This window comes from Heterodontus francisci, chromosome 7, assembly GCF_036365525.1.
Source record: "Heterodontus francisci isolate sHetFra1 chromosome 7, sHetFra1.hap1, whole genome shotgun sequence".
NCBI classification, from domain to species: domain Eukaryota; kingdom Metazoa; phylum Chordata; class Chondrichthyes; order Heterodontiformes; family Heterodontidae; genus Heterodontus; species Heterodontus francisci.
The window spans coordinates 61413581-61429790 of NC_090377.1; the positions used below are offsets into that span (position 1 = coordinate 61413581).

At 47.1% G+C, this 16210-nt stretch overlaps 1 protein-coding gene across 1 annotated transcript in view; it reads right to left on the reverse strand.

Annotated features, from left to right (window-relative positions):
- The window catches only part of c7h7orf57 (chromosome 7 C7orf57 homolog), a 92304-nt gene extending 88989 nt beyond the window's left edge, over positions 1-3315 (reverse strand). Inside the window, exon 1 of the mRNA XM_068034537.1 lies at positions 3209-3315. The gene's annotated coding sequence lies outside the window, so the exon portion shown is untranslated. The remainder of the gene's footprint in view (positions 1-3208) is intronic.
- Between the last annotated feature and the right edge of the window lie 12895 nt (positions 3316-16210).

A 16210-nucleotide genomic window follows, 5' to 3' on the forward strand; every position in this document is an offset into this window, starting at 1 on the left:
TAGGTTGAAGTAAAGTCTGTAATAAGTGGAATTCAAATATTGAGTTTCAATGTCCTTAGTTGAAGTTAAAGTCTTGGAGTCCTCACTGAGGCCATGTGCACAATTCAGGCTTGCTTTTCTGGTTACAGAAGGCTGAACAGAGGTTTTATTTGTCTTTTTCGTGGTTGCCTGTAAGATTCTGTCGTCTTGAGGCTTGGTAGCTGCCACCGTGGCTTCCCTGGGACTTTGCTGGAGAGAGATAGAGATGCTTTCTTCTTGGCGTTCAGTTACAGTCTCTTTCCTTTCTGAGGCACAATTCAAAACCTCAGTGTTACACCGCAGGTATGTCATGTATGTCATCTCTGTTTGAACTTCAGAGTGCTTCAGACATACTTGGTAGGGGAACAGGGTGTTTGGCTCTTTCAAAGTGAAAGGGTGTCGATTTTTTTTCTCAGCCTTCTCTTCAAGGAAAACAGTCCTAACTTCTCCAATCTAGCTTCATAACTGAAATTCCTCATCCCTGGAACAATTCTTGTGAATCTCTTCTATACTCTCTCCAATGCCCTCACGTCCTTCCTCAAATGCGGCACCCAGAATTGGATGCAATACTCCAGCTGAGGCCGGACTTGTGTCTTATGCAAGTTCAACATAACTTCCTTGCTCTTGTACTCTATGCCCCTATTAATAAAGCCCAGGATACTGTATGCTTTATTAACTGCTCTCTCAACCTGTCCTGCCACCTTCAATGACTTTTGCACATATGCACCTAGGCCCCTCTGCTCCTGCACCCCCTTTAGATTTGTTCCCTTTACTCTATATTGTCTCTCCATGTTCTTCCTACGAAAATGAATCACTTCACATTTCTCTGCATTGAACTTCATCAGCCACCTGTCTGCCCGTTCCATCAACTTGTCTATGTCCTTTTGAAGTTCTACACTACCTTCCTCACAGTTCACAATGCTTCCAAGTTTCGTATCATCTGCAAACTTTGAAATTGTACCCTCTACACCAAGGTCTAGGTCATTAATACATATCAGGAAAAGCAAGGGTCCCAACAGTGATCCCTGGGGAACTCCACTACAAACATTCCTCCAGCCCGAAAAACATCCAATTAGCACTACTCTTTGTTTCCTGTCACTCAGCCAATTTTGTATCCAAGTTGCTACTGTCCCTTTTATTCCATGAGCTACAAGTTTGCACACAAGTCTGTTGTGTGGCACAGCATCAAATGCCTTTTGAAAGTCCATGTACACCACATCAACAGCATTGCCCTCATCGACCCTCGCTATTACCATCTCAAAAAACACCAGCAAGCTTGAGATAAAAGCTTGAGAAAACTCCATGCCAAAGTCTTATGGGTTGATAGGTAAATTGGCCATTGTACAAAATTGTCCCTAGCATAGGTAGGTGGTAGAATTGAGGGAAGGTGGGGATGTGAGAGGGAAAAATGGGTTCCAGAGACCCAGGTTTAGTTCTGGGTACTGCCTGTGCGGAGTTTGCAAGTTCTCCCTCTGACCGCGTGGATTTCCACCGGGTGCTCCGGTTTCCTCCCACAGCCAAAGACTTGCAGGTTGATAGGTAAATTGGCCATTGTAAATTGCCCCTCATGTAAGTAGGTGGTAGGAGAATTGAGGGAAGGTGGGGATGTGGTAAGGGACATGGGATTAATGTAGGATTAGTATAAATGGGTGGTTGATGGTCAGCACAAGACTCAGTCGGCCAAAGGGCCTGTTTCAGTGCTGTATCCCTCTATGACTATTGGCAAACCATTCTCGGTAGTTGAATCAGAGCACACCCCTGTTGTTCGTGCAAGACAGGGTAATTACCTCTGTCTCCCAGCCGGCCTTTGGCTTCCCATATGCAAATGTACTTGGCCATCTTTAGCTGTTCAGTTCTGCTTTTTAAAAGTGATTTGTAATGTCCAGTAAAAAGTTCTCAAGCAACATTCCATACGATGAAATTAATATTTCCCATTTGGCATGTGTGGTTTCTGTCACAGGTGCAAATTGGCTACTGCATTTGTCTGAAGTACAAATGATTATCCTTCAAAAGTGATTCATTGGCTATGAAACGCTTTGAAATATCCTGAGAATGAGTTTATAAACATGTGTGTGTGTGTAAGTTCTTGCTCCTTTTCACCAAAAAGGGGACACATATAGGGTGTTTGTAGCTGTTGTCGTTATTTCCTTTTTATTCTGATTCATGTTCTCCCTTTCCTCTTCTCTCATGAAGGCACTGTCTCCTTTATAGATTTAGACAACAGGAAGGATATGGAAGCTTTGGAAAGGGTGCAGAGGAGATTTACTAGGATGTTGCCTGGTATGGAGGGAAGGTCTTACGAGGAAAGGCTGAGGGACTTGAGGTTGTTTTCGTTAGAGAGAAGGAGGAGGAGAGGTGACTTAATAGAGACATATAAGATAATCAGAGGGTTAGATAGGGTGGATAGTGAGAGTCTTTTTCCTCGGATGGTGATGGCAAACACGAGGGGACATAGCTTTAAGTTGAGGGATGATAGATATAGGACAGATGTCAGAGGTAGTTTCTTTACTCAGAGAGTAGTACGGGCGTGGAACGCCCTGCCTGCAACAGTAGTAGACTCGCCAACTTTAAGGGCATTTAAGTGGTCATTGGATAGACATATGGATGAAAATGGAATAGTGTAGGTCAGATGGTTTCACAGGTCGGCGCAACATCGAGGGCTGAAGGGCCTGTACTGCGCTGTAATGTTCTATGTTCTATGTTCTAGTTCCTCTCCGCAAGTTGGTCCAATTTGAGTGTCAACAGACTATTCACCAATGGGAGCTTCACAGCATAGCCGAATCCTGCGAGCCCATGGTGACCGGACAGGCACACTTGCCACAGAAGTGGATGGGTAACAAGTAAAAGCAGGAATTTTGGCCATTCCCCCGCCCAGAGGGACTGCAATCAGTTGTTCACCAACCGCCCCCTCCCCCGGCCGCCCCCAGTGCTGCTTTACCTGGGATCAAGTGACTTAGCATAAACTCTGGATCCAACAATGGGACATTTCTGGTCTATACTGCTCAGGGGTGGTGACCTACCTACATCCGCTGTTAAAAAAGGAAAGATTAACTAAGTCAGTGAGTAACGGTATTTCTCCCAATAACCGTTTGTAATTATTTCTCCCGAATCGCTGCCCATGTTGGAGACTTTTCTCTAACCAGGGAAACAAGGAGCCCGGCCGGGGCTTTGCAGCCACAATAACCATTACCTGCAGTCGCCGAGATCGGGGTGGGGGGGTCTGTGTCTGGAGCTGGAGGGCGGGCGTCGTCTGAAACCACCGCTTCGCCAAATGTTTTCAGTCGCAACTGCCAGAATGTCACCATAGCAACGCCAAGCCGTGACCGTGGCAACCAGAATGTAACAAACCCTCTTCCCCTTCTCCCCGCTGGTCATATGACCCGTCCAGTCCCGCGAGTGGAAGGAGGCTGCGAGTGGCAGTCCCGGAAACAGCACCAAGCAATGGGCCATACCTCAACTAGCTTCTCTGTCCTCAGATGCTGATTGTTTCCAACGTTTTCTACCTTGGCTTCAAATACCATTTGCAGTATTCTGTTTTTTTTTGTAAAGGTTTATTATGTGTTTTGGGCCCAACCTAAAACTCGTCTCTGTGCATTTAGGCATAAACGTTACATTTAGGAACATTTGGTGAAATAAATATTAATGGCAAGAGTTGTAACATTCTTCCATGAATAAGCCCTCACAGCAAATTGTACAGAATTTATAACAGTCCGAATTTTGCAGTCACAGAATCACAGAATCGTTACAATGCAGAAGGAGGCCATTCGGCCCATCATGTCCGTAGCGGCTCTCTGATAGAGCAACTCCCTCAGTTCCATTCCCCTGCCTTCTCCCCATAACCCTGCACATTATTCCTTTTCATATAACTATCTAATCCCTTTTTGAATGTTTCAATTGAACCTGCCTCCACCACATTCTCAGGCAGCGCATTCCAGATCTTAACCACTCGCTGTATGAAAAAGTATTCCCTCATGTCACTTTTGCTTCTCTTATCAAATACTTTAAATCTGTATCCTCTCGTTCTTGATCCTTTCATGAGTGGGAACAGTTTCTCTCTATCTACTCTGTCCAGACCCCTCATGATTTTGAATACCTCTATCAAATCACCTCTCAGCCTTCTCTTCAAGGAAAACTTCTAAAACTAACTTCTCCAATCTAGCTTCATAATTGAAATTCCTCATCCCTGGAACAATTCTTGTGAATCTCTTCTATACTCTCTCCAATGCCCTCACGTCCTTCCTCAAATGCGGCACCCAGAATTGGATGCAATACTCCAGCTGAGGCCGGACTTGTGTCTTATGCAAGTTCAACATAACTTCCTTGCTCTTGTACTCTATGCCCCTATTAATAAAGCCCAGGACACTGTATGCTTTATTAACTGCTCTCTCAACCTGTCCTGCCACCTTCAATGACTTTTGCACATATACACCTAGGTCCCTCTGCTCCTGCACCCCCTTTAGATTTGTTCCCTTTACTCTATATTGTCTCTCCATGTTCTTCCTACGAAAATGAATCACTTCACATTTCTCTGCATTGAACTTCATCCTGCCACCTGTCTGCCCGTTCCATCAACTTGTCTATGTCCTTTTGAAGTTCTACACTATCCTCCTCACAGTTCACAATGCTTCCAAGTTTCGTATCATCTGCAAACTTTGAAATTGTACCCTCTACACCAAGGTCTAGGTCATTAATACATATCAGGAAAAGCAAGGGTCCCAACAGTGATCCCTGGGGAACTCCACTACAAACATTCCTCCAGCCCGAAAAACATCCAATTAGCACTACTCTTTGTTTCCTGTCACTCAGCCAATTTTGTATCCAAGTTGCTACTGTCCCTTTTATTCCATGAGCTACAAGTTTGCACACAAGTCTGTTGTGTGGCACTGTATCAAATGCCTTTTGAAAGTCCATGTACACCACATCAACAGCAGTGCCCTCATCGACCCTCTCTATTACCATCTCAAAAAACTCCAGCAAGCTTGAGATAAAAGCTTGAGAAAACTCCATGCCAAAGACTTATGGGTTGATAGGTAAATTGGCCATTGTACAAAATTGTCCCTAGCATAGGTAGGTGGTAGGAGAATTGAGGGAAGGTGGGGATGTGAGAGGGAAAAATGGGATTAATGTAGGATTAGTATAAATGGATGGTTGATGGTCGGCGTGGACTCGGCGGGCCAAATGGCCTGTTTCGGTGCTGTATCTCTCTGTGACTCTAAGTTGGTGAAACATGATTTTCCCTAAAGAAATCCATGCTGGCTTTCCTTAATTAACTCACATTTGTCCATGTGACTATTGATTTTTTCCCGAATTATCTTTTCTAGAAGTTTTCCCACCACCAAAGTTAAAATGACTGGCCTGTAGTTGCTGGGCTTCCCTTTACACCCTTTTTTGAACAAGGGTGTAACGTTTGCAATTCTCCAGTCCTCAGGCTCCTCCCCGAGTCTAAGGAAGACCGAAAAATTATGGCAAGTGCCTCTGCGATTTCCACCCTCACTTCCCTTGGATGCATCTCATCCGGCCCTGGTGTTTTATCCACTTTAAGTTCAGACAGCCTATCTAATACTTCCTCTTTATCAATTTTAAACCCCTCTAGTTTCTGACTTACCTCCTCTTTCAACATTGCCTGGGTTGCATCTTCTTCCTTGGTAAAGACAAATGCAAAGTATTCATTTAATACCTCAGCTATGGCCTCTGCCTCCGTGTGTACATTCCCTTTCTGGTCTCTAATCGGCCCCACTCCTCCTTTTACCACCTTTTTACTATATATATGCCTACAGAAAACTTCGGGATTTCTTTTCATGCTAGCTGCCAGTCTCCTCTCATGCTCTCTCTTTGAGTCATAGAGTCATACAGTACTGAAACAGGCCCTTCGGCCCACCGAGTCCGTGCCAACCAACAACCACCCATTTAGACTAATCCTACATTAATCCCATTTTCCCTACCACACCCCTACCATTCTCCTACCACCTACCTACACTAGGGGCAATTTACAATGGCCAATTTACCTATCAACCTGCAAGTCTTTGGCTGTGGGAGGAAACTGGAGCACCTGGTGGAAACCCACACGGTCACAGGGAGAACTTGCAAACTCCGCACAGGCAGTACCCAGAAGCGAACCTGGGTCTCTGGAGCTGTGAGGCTTCAGTGCTAACCACTGCGCCACTGTGCCGCCCATATTTGCTTCCCTTATTTGCTTTTTCACTTCCCCTCTGGACCTTTTATATTCAGCCTGGTTCTCAATAGTATTTTCTACCTGGCATCTATCATAAGCACACTTTTTCTTCTTTATCTTAATGTCTACTTCTTTTGTCATCCGGGAGCTCTGCATTTGTTTGCTCTACTTTTCCCATTTGAGGGAACATACCTTGACTGTGCCCGAACTATCTCTTCTTTGAAGGTAGCCCATTGTTCATCTACCGGTTTTCTTGCCAGCTTTTGACTCCAATCAATTTATTCGCCCCAGCTCCATTCTTGCCCCATTGAAGTTGGCCTTCCCCCAGTTAATTATTCTTACCCTAGATTGCTCTTTGTCCTTTTCCATAGTCAGCCTAAACCTTATGATACAATGATCACTATCCCCTAAATGCTCGCCTACTGATACTTGATCCACTTGGCTCACCTCATTCCCAAGAACCAGGTCTAGCAGTGCCTCCTTTCTTTTTGGACTAGCAACATACTGTTGTAGAAGATTTTCCTGAACACACACCAGGAACTCTTGCCCTTCACTGCCCTTTACAGTATGTTATCCCAGTCTATATTTGGATTATTAAATTCCCCCATTAAAACTACCCTATAATTTTTGCACCTCTCTGTAATTTCCCTGTAAATTTGTTCCTCCAGGTCCTTCCCACTAGCTGATGGTCTATCGACAACACCGAGCAATGTAACTGTACCTTTTTTATTCCTTAGCTCTAGCCAAATAGATTCTGTTCTCGACCCCTCTGGGATATCCTTTTTCTCCAGCATTGCAATGCTCTCCTTAATCAATACTGCCACTCCTCCCCCTTTTTTCCCTTTCCTATCTTTGCTGAACACCTTGTATCCAGGAATATTTAACACCCAGTCCTGCCCTTCTTTCAGCCAGGTCTCTGTTGTAGCTACAACATCATATTTCCACAGAGCAATCTGTGCGTGGACCAGTCTTATTAACCACACTCCGTGCATTCACATACATGCACATTAACCCTGATACAGACTTTATTCCTTTCTCCCTTACTCTGACCCCACCTAATAACATCGTCTTCAGCCCTCACCATAAACTCCTTCCTCATCACAGATTCCAACCCCTTCCAGTCTTTATCTCAAGCTGAACCAAAGTGCTCACAACCTCTGAACCCTATTAAACCAGACTGAGTTTTTGCCCTTATATCCTCTCCACCAAGAAAACTGCCTACTTCCAGCTTTGTAACATTGCCTTACTCCACTCTTACCCCTCAGCCATATCTTTGACACCTTCAGAATTGACTATTCCAATGCCCTCCTGGCCAGGGACTTGGCCTCCCATCATCCACCCTCCATAAACTTCATGTCATCCAAAATTCTGCTGCCTATCCTTTATTCCACACCAAGTACCGCTTACCCAATATTCCTGACCTGTGAACCTACATCGGCTCCCAATCCTCCAAGTTAAATTCTCATCCTTTTATTTAACTACTTTCATGGCCTGCCCCTCTCTATCGCTGTAAACTTCCCAGCCTTATAAACACCCCTACACCACAAAAGATTCCATTCCCCCGATTCTGGCTTCATGCATACCCTCCTCCCTCTGCGCCATTTTTGACCCCATGCTCTGGAGTTCTGAATCGTACATCTCTCCACCTTCACTTCCTTCCACTTGCCTTAAAACACTTCTTTTTCCTCATCTCATATCTCCTTTAACTCAGCATACATTTTTTTCATTACATCTCTTTGAGACATTGTTCTACCTTAAAGTTGTTAGATAAATGAGAGTTAGTGAATGAACAGTCAACCAGCCAGAGGCAGTTGAGAAGTCAAGAGCAGTCATGAAGAGGTAGAGTTGCCTGTGCATTTGCCAAACAAATGTTGACTTCATGACTGTGGATGACATCGCCAAAGTTTGAGGTGCATTTCTTTGAGAAGGGGATGATAATGGAGCTTGAAGATAAGGAGGGTGATGACTGAGGAGAGGTCATGCCAGTGATCAATGGGGCCAGGAATGGAGGTAGGTGGTTAGGAGTGGAGTGAGAATAGGTTTGACGGAAATGAAAATGGATCTCTTAGATGTGATGAGCTTGGACAGTGCAGGATTACTAGTTTTTATCATGTCTGTGATGTAATGGGGGCAGAATCATGGCTTGAGCACTTGATGGCTAATGCCCAAACCTCATAAAATTAAGTGGGGATAATTGACCTTTTTTTTTAAAGTACTGATACTGGGGTTATATATTTTTGGCATTTCTAGATAGTCCATGCAAGGCCACACTCTTGGATTTGAAATAAGTGATAAATCAGTGTTCAAAATTATGGGGTTTTGATAAATATGCAGAAACGTTTCCCACTGGTAGGCAGGTCAGTAACTAGAGGACGCAAATTTAAGGTAATTGGCAAAAAGAACCAGAAGGGAGATGGAGAGTTTTTTTTTAACACAGCGGGTTATGGTTATCTGGAATGCAAGGATGGTGGAAACAGAGTCAATAGTACTTTCAAAAGGGAATTGGATAAATGCTTGAAGGGGGAAAATTGCAGGTCTTTGAGGAAAGAGAAGGGGTATGGGACTAATTGGATAGCTCTCTTAAGGAGCCAGCACTGGCAGGATTAGCTCAATAGCCTCCCGGAGCTGTATGATTCTTACATACTTGGAAAAAAACCTCAAGCATTACTCAAAGAATATAAAGAAACCAAGGGGCAAAATTTACCCAACTAGGTGGAGACAGTTCCGGAGCGTTCGGGGTGGGAAAGTCCCAGAAACTGATGTCATGCAGAGATCCTGACGTTATCCCTCTCTCTTCCAGCTTTCCCCAGACCAGATTGTGAGTCCAGCAGGGAACCCCAATGGGTCTGGCAGGAAAGAAATTGAGGTACTTTAAAAGGCAATTAAGAGCCATTTTAAGTATGAAATCCTTCTTTCCCAACAGCCCATGGATTCCATGCTGTGTCTTCAACTTGCCAGGTTGGAGAAGGCAAGTGCATGGTGGGAACTGATCATAGAGTGAAACTAACCTGATATGAGCAGTATAAAGGGTAGAACTAGCAAGCATATGGTCAGCCACAGTAAAAGGCTCATACTGACAACCTAATTCAGCCTAAAATCACTGATTTCATTGGAAATAGCAACTTTGGGCAACTTCAATCAACTGCCTTGGACACCTCTGAGGGTAACCTCACCTTATTGCCTGTGAGACTTCCCGGTGACATGGGGTCTATATATTCTGATGTTGGTTGGACCTCTGAGAAGCAGGTGCAGCATCCTCCAGCTCAGCAGCCATAGTGACAAGGGCAGCAATTCCAGCAGCCACTTGTAGCTGCAAAGAACAGAGGGAATGAATACAGGGCTGCACCTCGAAGGAGGCGATAACCTTAGCACAAGGTTTACAGGCCAAGGGTCAGCTACTTGACCTCTCTGAACAGCAGTGCCTCTGAAGGCTCCAGCTCTCACTGCAAGTGGTTGCAGTCCTCTGCAGCTTCATGGATGATCTCATCCTAAGTGGAGCAGGTAGCCACCCATTGCCCGTAGCTGTCAAGGTGACTGCAGCCCTCAATTTTTTTAAGTCCGGGTCTTTGCAGAAATCAGCTGGTGACATATATAGGATCTCACAATTTGTAGACCACAATTTAATCAGCCAGGTCACGAATGCCTTGTTTCTGATGTCTTCCAACTATATTCATTTTGAGATGAATGAGGCCAACAAACCCAGAGGGTTATCAGCTTCGCCTCTCTCTCGGGATTTGCACAGGTCCAGGATGTTGCAAACTGCACCCATCTGGCAATGAAGCCACCATCAGAACAGCCAGGCGTATTTGTAAATCTGAAGGGCTTCCACTCCCTTAATGAGCAGCTGGTATGTGACCACCGCAAGAGGATAATGCAAGTGCGCACCTAGTGTCCAGGGAGCTGTCATTCATCCTTTGGCAGTCACAGACTCCACAGCTCCCCTCACTACCAGATAGCCTCAGCGGTTGGCTCCTGGGAGAGAAAGAATACCCACTGAAGACCCCAATAAGGAACCCAATCACAGAGGCACAGGAGAGGTACAACAGGAACCATCTCCCAACCAGGGCGACAATAGATCAAGCCATTGACTTGCTCAAAATGAAGTTCCGTTGCCTTGACCGATTTGGAGGCACCCCACAATATGCCCAAGCAAGGGTGTCCAGGATTGTAGTGGTGTGCTGTTCCATGTACAACATGGCACAGCAGGGAGGACTGGAGTTGCAGCCAGAGGAAGGTGGAGAGCACCCAGCATCCTCCGAGAAGGAGGATGTGGAAAAGCATCCTGACGTTCCCCTGATGTCTGCAGCTGCAGACTTGCCTGCCAGAGAAACCTGCAACATCCTCATCCAGACACAGTTCACTTGAAAAGTGTGCTTGCAGCATTGAAAGCTTCCCATCCCGAATCCTGTGCAAACCTCCCCGCCCTCCCCTCAACACCACCAAACCTCTTCCCTACTGTCCCCCAGCCAACCATCACATTCACAGCCTTGCCTCCTCATTAAGATGGCTCTTGCCATTCACCAGAATGGAACTGACTAGGGTCAATGGGGATCCAACAAAATAGAGGCCATGACAATGAGTAGTTCACAAAAACTGATTCTTTCATTCAAATAAAGAGCATCAATGAAACAGTAACAATGTATTAGCACCCTTTGTGCAACTAAGAATTTTCTAAAATGCTTTCAATTAATTACTTCTACATGGTGCTACCCTTGTGGCTTCAGCAGAGCTGCTCATTCCCCTATTTTGACACATGAAATGCCCATGCTGGAAGTCCTCTGTGTTTGGGAGCCCTTGACAGTCCCGCCAAAGACTGCCCCCCACTGCATTTATGCAGGGGCAGGCTTGGCCATTGGGACAGGACACATCGTGTATGGCTCTGTCAGAGTGTGGGCACCTTGAGAAAAGTCCCCACTGACATCAGCCCTTATGACATCTTCCCTCTCAGGCCCCACTAACCCTGCTAACCAAGAGCGGGAGAGCACTCGACTGCATGTGAGTGTGGTGTCAGCCACCAAGATGATGCTTTGATTGATGTTGTGTAAACTGGCAGCCATAGAGCTGGATTTTATCCAGCCAGCAGGAGCAAGGGTGGAGGCATACTTAACTGGCAGGGGAGAGACCATGATCAGTGGCCTTTGATCCTGTTCCAGGTAGGTTTTGAGTAAAATGGCTGTAACCAATTCTAGAGCTTCAGGCCAGGGAGTACGTAACACCGTTCGGGTGGTTGTGAAGGAGAATGAAGGAGGTGCACCGGTTGACTGTACCTTCTTCATTAAGAAAGTCCTTATTGATTGCTGTGGATTCCAAGCTGCAGACGTCTTCTGCCTGCAGGACTTCCCCAGTAGTGGATATTTCGACGTGACATTCAAGAATGTGACGGGATGCATCCAGTTCCTGAAGGTGTTCAAAGAGAAGGGAAACCAGGTGCCGCTGTCCATCCTCACAGAGGAGCCACTCTTCACGCTGCCATCGCAACACGGCCGGGTGGTGACAATCCACCTCTACATCCCACATGTTCTTGTCGTGGATGTACTCACCTTCCTCGCCAGGTACGTTGAGGTGGCCGGCAGCAGTCCTGATGTCAAGGACCTGTTTGGGATTTGGACCAGCAAGCGGCAGGTCAAGGTGACCTTGAAGATCGATGCCAACTGAGCCATCATCCATCCCCGCCTCAAGCTTCGCTATTGGGGGCTGGAGGCTTCTTGGTCTATGCAGGGCAGCCCAGAGTTTGTCGCACCTGTGGCAAATCTGGTCATATGGCGGAAAACTGTAACACAGTCGCCTGCAAGAACTGCAAGAAGGAAGGCCATCAGACCAAGGACTGTAAACAGAGTAAGTGCTGCAAACTGTGTGGTGCGGCAGGCCACCTCTACAAAATCTGCCCCAAACGCTGCCTCAGTCATGCACAGGCGGCAAGGTCCAAGGAAAGGCCGGGAGAAGGAACGGTAACCGTGTCTGGTGCTGAGAGGGAGACAAGTAATCCTCCCCACAGCGAGGAAAGTCTATCTGAGAAGAAGAAGAAAGGGGAGGTAACTGCAACCAGCAAGTCAATACCAACCCTGTGCCTGGAAACTCCTCCTCAACAGACAGAATCAATAGAGGAGGAGGCAGCAGATGGACAAACTGGTCAGTGGCAAGTGGTAAAAAGGAAAACAACAAAGAAAAAGCCTCCAAAAAGGAAACAGATCACCACACAAACCAATGGTAAGAGGAGGCTACCGTCTGAGACAGACTACAGCAGCTTCTCCTCATTGGACGAAGAAGAGCCGGAAAGACGGCACCTGCAAAAGAAGCGGCAGAACTCAAAGAAGCTGAAAGAGCAACTCCCCCAGCAGAACAAGCCCCCCAAAGCGCCTAACCCAGCGAGATGCCCAGCACACCCCAGTTCCGGGAGACTGAGAGTAGCGAAACGTCTGGCACACTGCAGCTCTGGGAAGCCGGGAGCAGTGATGTCTTCGAGGAGGGACAGAGGGGAAAGACACCACCAGCAGAGGACAGCCCACACCTTGCTGCCTACAAGATCGTGCCCCCCGCCCCTCGATGTCACCTCAGCGGAACAAAACCCCCATGAGTAACCAGGACGGGTTACTGAGCCCGATGAATGTGAAACAGCTTGTGTACACTATGGGTATGCAGGAACATACCCAAGGACTGGACTAGCAAGGACACCTGGTGTGGTAGGCAACACCCAACTTTAAAATGAGTATAAAGATTGCTTCGATTAATGTGCATGACATTAAATCCACTACGCGATGTGTTTCAACCATGGATTACCTCGCCAAGGTCAAAGCCGACCTACTGTTTCTGCAGGAGTGTGGAATCCCACACCTCAGCACCTACAGGCAATGGTCGCGATGGTCGTCCCACAGGCTGTTGATCTGGTCAGGGGGAAATAATTCCCGTTCCTCCGGCCTGGGTATTCTGCTGCGGGGATGTAACTTCACCATCTCCGAAGTTAAGGAGGTGGTGGGCGGTCACCTCCTCGTAGCAGATGTAATGTACAACAATGCTCCGCTCCGGTTAATCAACGTGTAAGCCCGGTTCAATGCAGCAAGCGACTGACCATCTTCCAGCAGCTCCCACTGCTGCTGGCGACATCCAGACCGGTCATTCTTGGTGGTGACTTCAACTGCATCATTAACGCAGCTGGATGATCCGGCAGTGACGACAGCAAACAGGACGCAACGTCCAAATTCCTAATGGAAACAGTAAAAGATGCCATGCTGCACGACGTCTTCAGCAAACCTGCAGACGGAGCGCAGCACAGGTACACCTGGTTAAGACCAGATGGGTCTGCCCGTTCCAGGATTGACTTTCTGTTTGTGTCCCGTGCTTTCACGGTCAGATCCGCTGACGTCAAGCCGGTATTCTTCTCTGACCACTGCCTTTTACTGGCCGACTGTCACAGGATGACCAGCAGGTTGGCAGGGGGACATGGAAGCTGAATGTTACGCTGTTAATGCCAGAGAACATTGAGGAACTCAAAAGGGATTACATAGGTTGGAGAACCATGAAACTCCTCTTTGAGTCTCCAGTTCACTGGTGAGAAGCGATCAAGGCAAACATCAAGAGGTTCTTTATCCTCAAAGGTGTCCAAAGGGCAAGAGAACGACAGAGGGAAATGTCCCGACACCAGAAAAGAATGCAAAATCTGCTCTGGCTGCAGTCGATGGGGGTAGAGGTCAAGGAGGATCTCCAAGAGGTGAAGAGCCAGCAGGCCTCACTCTTTGCCATGGAGGCCTCCAAGATCATCTTCGGTCCAGAGTCCACTCCGTTGAGCAGGATGAGATGTGCTCGCGTTTCTTCTTCCAAAAGGTACACAGAGAGAGCTCTGTGATCAGCAGCCTGAAGGAAGAAGATGGCTCGGTAAAGTCTTCTCAGTCTGACATACTAAGGATTAGTGAATACTTTTATGCTGGGCTGTACAACTTGAAGCCCTTGGACAGCACGACCTCCCAGTTCTCCATGTCAACTATCACCGAGGTCTTAGATGACAGCATGCGGGACAGTCTGGACAAACCGCTAACTCTGGATGAGCTGACAAAGGCCATCAGGCCCTTCGAGACGAGTAAAACTCCCGGAAGCAAAGATTTACCGGTTGAGTTGTATTCAGCTCTGTGGGACTAGATCGGCCCAGACCTGCTGGAATTGTACGAGAGTATGCTTCTGGCCGGCAGCATGTCAGAATCCATGAGGAAAGGCATCATCACCCTCATCTACAAGCGGAAGGGGGAGAGGGCGGAAATCAGAAATTGGTGGCCCATCTCACTGCTTAATGTAAACTACAAGATTATGTCCAAAGTCATCGCCAGTCAGGTCAAGTCTGCTCTGGAGTTGGTGATTTACCCTGATCAGACCTGCACTGTACCCGGCAGGAAGATCTCTGACAGCCTTGTGCTACTCAGGGATACAATCGCTTATGTACGGGACAGGAGGGTGGACACCTGCCTCGTCAGCTTGAACCAGGAGAAGGCTTTTGACAGGATATCACATGCATACATGATGCACACAAACACCAAGTGTCACTACATGCTGAGGTTCTATCTGTCCCCAGTGTTAGAAGGATAGGTCCGGCCACATTGCCCCGGAACACTCCATCCAGTTGGACCGTACCGTACCACCTATCCTTCATGGAAATGTTTGTGCAGAATATACTTTTGACCACCAATTCATCAGGCAGTGGTCTGCACGGGAAAGTCCCTACGGGAAAAGGAGATGGTGGATCCTGTCGGATGGTTCCCCGAGCAGACTGCCAAAGTCATTTGGCAAAGGCATGCCTCATCACCAGAACGATCAAACAAGCACCAAGACATAGCTTGTCTGGTGGTGTCAAGAGCCCTCCCCGTCAGATCCTTCCTGCACACCCGGAATCTCACCACCTCCGCATGCTGCCTCCGAGATGGCTGTGGTGGGGAAGAGACTGTTGCCCACCTCCTTCTGCAAAGTAGGTGTGGAAAGAGATGCAGTGGTTTTTGTTGAGGTTCATCCCAAGCAACTCGGTAACACAGGAGACTGTGCTCTACGGGCTGTTCCCAGGGACGCACACCAAGATAAACATCAACTTCTGCTGGAGGACCATCAATTCGGTGAAAGACGCTCTTTTGTCTGCCCGAAACTTGCTGGTCTTCCGGCGCAAAGAGTTGTCTGAGAGCAAGTATTGTAGACTGGCACATTCTAAGGTCCAGGACTACGTGCTGAGGGACGCACTAAAGCTTGGGGCAGCCGCCGCAAAAGCTCAATGGGGAAAGACCACAGTGTAAGGTCCCCCCACCATAGTAAACTGAGGGGCTGGACCAATGGGAAACCACTCAGGTTGTATACACCAAATATAGGTTTGCTGTAAAATGTACATGGCATGTAAAATAGAATGGAAGGGTTGTGAGACAACTCACTCCTGTATTGAAGAAAACTAATTTCCTTTGCACTTTCTGAAATGTCAACTTGGTGCTGTTTTGAACTGTTTCGTAATGCATTTTTTTTTTACAGAATTTTATGAATAAAGTATATTTTTGGAGAAAAAAAAGGAGCAAGCATGGAGGGCTGGGGTCTGAAAAATTGGGAGGGAGGCGATTGCCCGACAACCCAACATCATGATGTTGGATCCGTATTTTGTCAGTGGCGGGAAAGCTCCAAGGCAGTGATGCTGCTACAATGCGACAGGACAGTGATTATAAATGCAGACAAGGTATTTAGCATATATCTGTATAGGCCTGATTTGGATTTAATGGGTTCCTATTTAGTAAATGGCGCACGGGGATTGCATGCCTTTAGATCACCAGCCTTTTAAAGGTGGCAGTGCCAAGGCGAGACCTCAATACCCTCACGGGAAGGCAGCCATGGGAAGAGTTGCATGACACCAGGAAGGGAACATTGGGGTGTGGCAGCTTTGCCTGACAGCAGGGTCCAGCCCTCGAAGCAAGGGTGAGTGCTGAGGGGCATTAGCCCACAAGGTAAAGGTGGGCACAGAGGGGCATTAGCCCACGAGGTAAGGGTGGGCACTGAGGGGCATTCACCCTC